Source organism: Rhinolophus ferrumequinum, chromosome 7 (genome assembly GCF_004115265.2).
Source record: "Rhinolophus ferrumequinum isolate MPI-CBG mRhiFer1 chromosome 7, mRhiFer1_v1.p, whole genome shotgun sequence".
In the NCBI taxonomy this organism is placed as follows: Eukaryota; Metazoa; Chordata; class Mammalia; order Chiroptera; family Rhinolophidae; genus Rhinolophus; species Rhinolophus ferrumequinum.
Window position 1 is genome coordinate 2,608,962 of NC_046290.1, and position 7,672 is coordinate 2,616,633.

A 7,672-nucleotide genomic window follows, 5' to 3' on the forward strand; every position below is an offset into this window, starting at 1 on the left:
CTCCGGAGCTGTGGGCAGCTGGGCACAGGGCAGAGAGCAGACTCAAAGGGACCTGGTCCTGTACACCAGGGAGAAAGCTTTCTGGGGACCCAGGGAGTATGGGTGCAGGAGAGGGAGCAGGGAGGGGTATCTAGAGAGAAAGGGCATTGCATCTTCTAACACTTTGGTAATCCAAGCAGGTTAAGTTGGACACAACTACCGTGTTTCCCCAAAAATAAGACAGGGTCTTATATTGATTTTTGCTCCAAAAGATGCATTAGGGCTTATGTTCAGGGGATGTCATCCTGAAAAATTATGCTAGGGCCAATTTTCCAGTTAGATCTTATTTTCGGGGAAACACGGTATGACAAAATCAAGCGTTTTGGGCGTTAAGTAAAAATACCACATTTGTCCCTGGCTGCACGGAACGCTCCTGCACTCCAGTATTTACCTGAGATTTGTTCACACGAGGTGATGCTCTACGGGGGATATACCTTCAGCCCCAGGAAAGGGAGGCAGCGCGTTGGAATACCAGTGACTGTTACGAACGTCAGTTAGTATCAATTCAAAAGATGACAGAAACATGGGACAGACAAAAGCATATCTATACTTACTGACTGGTCCCCATTAGCCGGCAGCCACCTCCTCGTAGCCCCTACAATGACCATGCCCCCACCCCCGGAAGCAAACATACAGAAGCATCTTTGTCTGGAGGATTAGTTACAACACTGCAGGATTGCCCCCTTCATGTCCACTTCTAATCTGTAAATAATTTCTTCACGACTATGCAAGATTTCAAAGGGAAATTGTTTCCTTAAGGTTAAATGAAGACAAATCAAACATAGCAAGTTGGGCACAATGACCTTTATGGTGTTGTGACGATTTCATCTCGTCCCCAATGGGAAAGATTACAATTTGCTTTTGTTTTGCATTCCTACTTTTCACACTGTTATTTGCTTATCACAACATCAAATAAAAGGTTTTGAATCTAACAAAATGCGATCTGTGTGTCCAGTGACTACCTGGGCATAAGACTGTGTATACAACTGTGTATTACACAGATTTGTCTACACATATTTTGCATGCTTAATTCGGTCTTCACATCGATGAGCTTTGTGATTTCTTCCACAGTGATCTTGAACACTAGTCTCTATCCCTCCTGCCTTTTTCACTGTTGACGGATAGAAGACACGTTCTTTAGTAATTGACTAGGGCAGGAGTGTGTAGGTTGATTTTGTTCAGCTGGAAACACCATCTGACAGTTCTCATTAAGGCTGTATTAATATGGATTAAGTGGAGCTTGTTGTTCCTCCTACACTGAGAGTGCTCGGCGTGCCACGCTGCGTGTGACCGCAGGTCCCTGCGTGCTGGGCGCGCGTCCCGGTGCACGTGCCTCTGTCCCTGTGTGCTCTAGCTGCCCGTTTTATTCAGCTCCGACCTGACACCTAGGTCTTCCCCCAGAATTTATTAGCCTCTTTGCTTCATGTTTTTCAGAGAATCTCAGAAGTTTTAATGGTGGATCAATTTTCATGAAAGCAGAGAGCTCTTTTTTTGAATGAGCTTCCATTTTATTAGTCTGTCTGGAAGGGTTTTTAAGGGTGCTCGTTTACACTGCTGGAAAATTTACCATAAATTTTCATGAGAGGGAACTTTCGGTTTCAAAACAGAAGTAGCCTGTTGTTAGCAGTGAGCTGAGTTCCAAAATAGGAGCAGATTTCCAGTCGCGCTGCGCGGAGCCATCTCCCTGACAGGAGATGCCAGGGAAGAAATGGCGAGAAAGGGTTTATGGGAAACAAGGAGACCAGCTCGAGGCACAGAGAGATGAGAAACGAGGTCCAGCAGGAAGGCCCAGGGTCGGAGGGCCCTGCCCGGTCCACCAGGCACTAGGGAGCCACCTCCAGCCCTCACCGTCCCAGGTCCAGGCTGGGGGCCTGAAGACACTGTGTGGAGTGGGGACTAGGAAGCCCATTTTACAGGAGGGCTAGGCAGCCTGTACTCCTGCAGACCTCAAATACTTAAGGCCAGTGCGAAAAAATCTTCACTATTAACCCCACAGGGTCGGTCCCAGGCGGCACCCAGTCCTCCATACCCCAGGAGGGAGGAGTGTCAGAAAGCGGGAGGGCTGTGGGCTTCACATTTGTGGGTAGGGGCCTGGAAGCTATTGTCTAGGAGAGCGGCTGTAACCCAGCGACTCCTGGGGCCTTTCTGGGGCGCTCCACAGCCGTTTCCCTGAAATACATCACATCACTGTTCAGGTGTGAGCACCTCTCTGATGAGATCCCCAAACTATGTGGGGGCTCATCCTCCCCTCGGCTGCACAAGCTCCTCTCAGGGCCTGAGCCTGGGGCTTACACCACCCGGCCAGATAGCTTCCCTCTCTCTACTTCCAAGACACTTAAACGGATCTAGGGTTTTTATTCTAGTAGCAACAGCACCCCTTCATTCTTCAGAGCAGGCAGGGAGGCAAAGTTAGGCTACCTCCCGACCAACGCACTGTAATTCCTGCACACACACACACACACACACACACACACACTACTTTTTTTCTCAATGTAAAAAGTAAGTCATGCTAGTTATAGCAATTTTGACAAATCGAAACTATAAGTTAGATACTTTCACAATCAAAATATATTTATGTATTAAAAGCTTATTCTGGGTACTCAAAGCTTTATTTTGCTCTTCTAATGTTTAACACATTGTAATGCTCACTTTATAAGATATTCTGAGAGATAATGCTGGACTCACCACGGAGGCAAAACTTTTGTTTAAATCGAGAGGAGACATGCGACAAACATGAGAAAAGTCGTCGTATAAACTATCGGAATAAAACCTACCTAGACACCCCACCAAAGAGACACCCCACCAAAGGTTAAGGAACAACCAGGAAGACAAGGCTATGACCTCCTCACCTGGCCAGGTATGCCCTTTCACATGTCTGTGACTTTAAAAGGCCCTTAAGTCAGTGCTGACCGGGTGGAGGACTTGGTGGAGATTTTGCAAAACCACCGAAAACAATCCCGCAGTGCCCATTTCAGCTGGAAAAATCTGTAATTTTCCATTTACCTTAAATAACGTATAAGGGGCTAATCCATCCACAGAGAATTTTAATCCACCTCTTGGAAGGATGTTAAAAAATGGAGAGTATTGGGCTTATTTAGAAATTTTTTAGGAATTCTTGTTGCTCTTTTCTAAGACAACAAGTTTGGTGTAGGATCCATATGTGAAACTGGTAAATTGGATGTAAAGAGGAATTTTTCCCCATAACAATTGTCAACAAAGTGATAAAGTAGCTTGCACGCTCACACTTTATCTGGGCCCACTGACTGCATGGTCAAGAGCTGTTTTGTTTTTCAAAGACTTGGAGCCCTTCACTCCCAACTAAAATTTATACGGTTTGCTAATTGCCTACACATAGGGAAGGGTGAGCATGCAATTTCCTTTCACTGTAATTTGAAATCCCGTAATTATGGTTTCTCGTCATCCACTAGGGAGCTGCAGGCTTGGCGAGCTCCAGGCATGGGGTCGGCCCTCGTGGTGGCATGTAATACTGGCACAAAGCTCCATTTTGCACTCAAAACAACTTCTGCTGGCTTTGGTATTTTGATTTAATGAAAGACTAATAATTCCAGAAATTCAAATTTAAGCACTGTTCTTTTATTTTTAACCACCAGGAGTAACGATGATCACGAGTTCTCTTTTAAAAATGTAGAATTCAACAAATTAAGTTCACAGACTTTTTCTTGGACTTATTTTCATTTGGCTGTAATGTCATAAGTCTAAATCTTGAAACGTTTACATCTCTGGTTTCAGTTAAACTAATAAAGTATTGCTATATTAATAATCGCTACCCACTTAATAGAAACTATAGACTTCAAGTCCTTCATATTCAAGAAGAGAAAGCCCTGAGACTCTAAATATCTTTGGCAAACAAGTCCTTGTTGAGATATAATTGAGTATAACATAAGGTCTGGCTTAAAACTAAGGGCACCACTTCTATTTGCAAATTGTGAAAAGGCCAACTTAGGAGCTAATGCTTGGGATGCCGTTTAAATGGGGACTCACTGGAATGCAAGGGCTCGTGTCTGAGGCTGCAAAATGCTTTGTGTAGATGGTCAGGACTTCAATATCACTGACTCTTTAAAATGAATCTGTAATATCCAAGGTAACAAAAGATAGAAGCCCGAAGGAAATGGCACACTCAATTAAAACAATTCATGAGGTGCCTTGAGAGAGAGAATAATTCAGGAGAATGATTAGATTATTGGAGTCCTGGATGAGCAGTTGCCTTGTCATCCAATAGGACCCAAACTAAGATCAATTGTGCAATTGGAAAGCACAGACTCTGGAAGGGTAGGACCCTGTATTACCTCCAGGTCCCCACTCTGAGCCAGGGTGACTCAGGAAGGCTCGCTGAACTGACCTGGGATTGTTGAAGGCCAAATGCCAGGTGATACAATGATTAAGATGTGGTTCCTGCCCTCCACTAAATTGCCAAGAAGAAAAATTAGATACATGCATAAATAGCTGTAACACAAGGTAGACTATGGTAATTGACAAAAGTAATTTGTACGTAAAGTATTGTGGTTATGAATTTCCTGCTTAGGGAAGAGCCATTTAATAAATACAAACACAATAGTGTACTTACTAGTGTATATAATGCTTTAACCTCACACGGTCTCAGTCAATTATTACATTTAAATAGGTGATTATTTTTTCATCTCCTTTTTTTTTTTACCATTTTACCCTCTAAAATTTTGTTTTATGAAATTATAGAATTTGAAAAAAATACTGAGATACTTCTAGTTCATTCTCTTAAAGGGTGACAGAAGTGGCACGTCATGCTTAGATACATTGAGTAAGCTGTCAGGGTCTTTCAGCCTTACACACACACACACACACACACACACACACACACACACACACAGTATTGGTTCATATCCAGGGATGGAAGCTGACTCCGGACTGGACCCAGAAGCTGAAATGGTACCCATCTGAACTCCTCTCCCTCCCCTCCCCTTCTCGCCCCCTCCCTCTTCCTCTACCTTCCTGTCCTTCCCCTCCTCTTCTCTCTCATCTTCTCTCTTTCCATTTATTTCTCCATTTCTCTCCTATGGCATTGAACTCATCATTTCCCAGCACAAACTGCCTTGTTCAGTGGAGGCAGAAGGGAACCCACCCTCCTGGAGAGGAAAGCTCTTTCTCTGAGCCTCTCTCCGTCAATCCTAGCAATGGCCTCAGATGGACCCTCCTGCCTCCTCTGCAATATCCTTGGGTCAAGTGTCATTGCCAGAGTAATGGGGCCCTGTTATGTCCAAGGCTGGGCTATGTCGCCCATCCTTCCACAGGAGGTGAGGGGAGAGCCTGATGTTGACAGAGGCAGGGAAGGGCAGCGTCCCCAAGCAAGACATGTGGGGTCAGCCAGACATCCTATATCCACTCTCCGTGGCGCTTTAGTGGAGAAGGCAGGCTGAGATGACAGCTCCTTATGCCTGAACCCATTGCTCACTCTACCAGAGCACTTCACCTCCCAAACATAAGAGACTGAAAAACCAAAATGCACCAGAACTCTAGAGCAATAGAGAACTTGAGATCATCAACATGCCTATAGAACTAGACGGTTTCTTGGATCCTATGCCATATTGTCATAGCAGATGTCAGATTCTTAATGAAATGAGCTTTGGTCCTGTGACCACTGAGCAATGGCTAAACTTTTAGTCTCGGCCCCACACCTGACTCTCCCCTGCCTCTGAGTCCTGGTGTCAAGAACTTCCAACTCTGATCTGTCCCTTCACATCCCTGCCATCTCTTACCTCGAGCAGAGGGAGACAAAGTGGCAGCTGGACTTTCCCTCTAAAATTATGGGGTTAAGAACCCAGACTCTAGTAAAATTTGAGCAGAAAATGCATTTCATCGTTTTTCCTGGCACGAGGACAAGAGTCGGCCCCGATCTATGGATGCAGCTTGTGCGTGGAGAAAGGGTCGTCTGCGTTATAAGATGATTTCTGTAATAAACCACTGGTACACATAGTATTTTTACTGTACTTCCAAATAAACAATTCTCCCTCAGAGCAGAAGGAGCCCACGGCCTTGGCGGCCAAGCAAACTTAAGAACGTGTTTGCGACGATTGGGAAACATCCAGCACTTCTGTGTACACCCCTTTACCCCTTTAGCTGCGTTTTGCCATCTGCCTTTGAAAATCTTAATGTCTGCTGGATGGAATAGTTATAGGGTTGACTTTTATTTTCATTTTTAAAATGGCTTTCAAAAGTGAAAAGATACGGTTTCCTCTCTACGGAACCCCTGGGAAGAGTGTGACGCGCTCAGGGGCCTTTCCCAACTATGGGGGTGTCCATTGCACGGGGATTCTGGGCAGAGTGGCAGCAAAGCCCCTCCAGCCGGGCCGCGCAGGTGGTGGCGGTCCTGGAGATTCTGTTTACAAATCATTAATGAAGTGACTGTGGCTTCTTTCATTTGCTTACACTTTGAACTGCACGGAGCGCCAATGGGGACACAAGAGCCCAGAGAGGCCCACAACAGCCTCATTATGGGGGCCACACAAACACCAGCGTGCGGGATTTATATTAACCCCATCACTTCAGGAGGGCTGGGAAAACCTGCCCGCAGGAGTTGCTAGGCATGCCAGGCCGGCCCTGAAGTGTCCCCTCGCCCAGACCCGCGCTTTCTTCCTGCACCGTGAAAGGCCCTTTCAAAGCCGAGGTTCCGAGCAGCACAAGGAGTGGAAGTCACTGCATTCTCTGAATGAAATAAACGTCTCTTTCTAATTCCTATAAGGTTTGTGTAAGTTCTCCTCAGTGCAGCGGCATTAGGATTCCACAGGAAGGGCGCATACATTACACGACACTGTCCCTTTTGTGCCCCAACACCAACCCTCTCCTGCCACTGATAGAGAGTTTAGAAGCTTAAACAAAGTGGGGGCCCCTGCTGGGGAGACAAGCTGCAGGGCCCACTGAGGCCACCTTTGTGTGCAGCAGCCGTGTTTGAATACGCAGCATGCTGTCACTGGGGAGGGCAGATGGCTCCAGTGGCCCGTTCCAGCAGAGGGAGAGAGAGAAACAGAGGAGCTCATTCATTTGGTTCTTTCATTACACTAAAACATTTCTTGGACTACCAAATTTCCCAAGTGCACACAAATACGACCCAGGGGACATGCCACACTGTTTGTGTGGCTCAGACGTGTCCCTGCATGGGAGAAGAGATTCAGTTACTTTGTCCTCAGCCTTTCCTTCTCTTCCCACACTCGCTGTCTTGGCTTCTCCAGTGGAATACACAGGGAACAGAGAGCTCACAGCTTCACAGACTGCTGAAGAAACTGCCAAGGAACATGGGAGAGTCTTGGACTGTGGTTCTGGTTTTTTCTTTTTTTCGTTGTATTTTCAGCTGCGAAGAGACTTACATGAAATACCGCATCACGGGTCAAACAAGTGGTCAGGGAGATTTAGGAGTGCACATAAATTGTCAGACTTGAAAGCCTCATTTCAAGTCGTATTATGTTCTCTCGTTTAGGTCAGCAGACACTTTTCTTCCTAATGCTGGAAAAGTTTGCATCTTTGCCCTCCAGTCGTGAAGAGACTTCAAGGATAACTGGAGCTCCCTTGATTTGGAGAGAAGGGAGAGACGAGGAGCCCACTTCTGAACACAGAGTTCTTCACTGGCAGGAAGTTGTCCCGATCG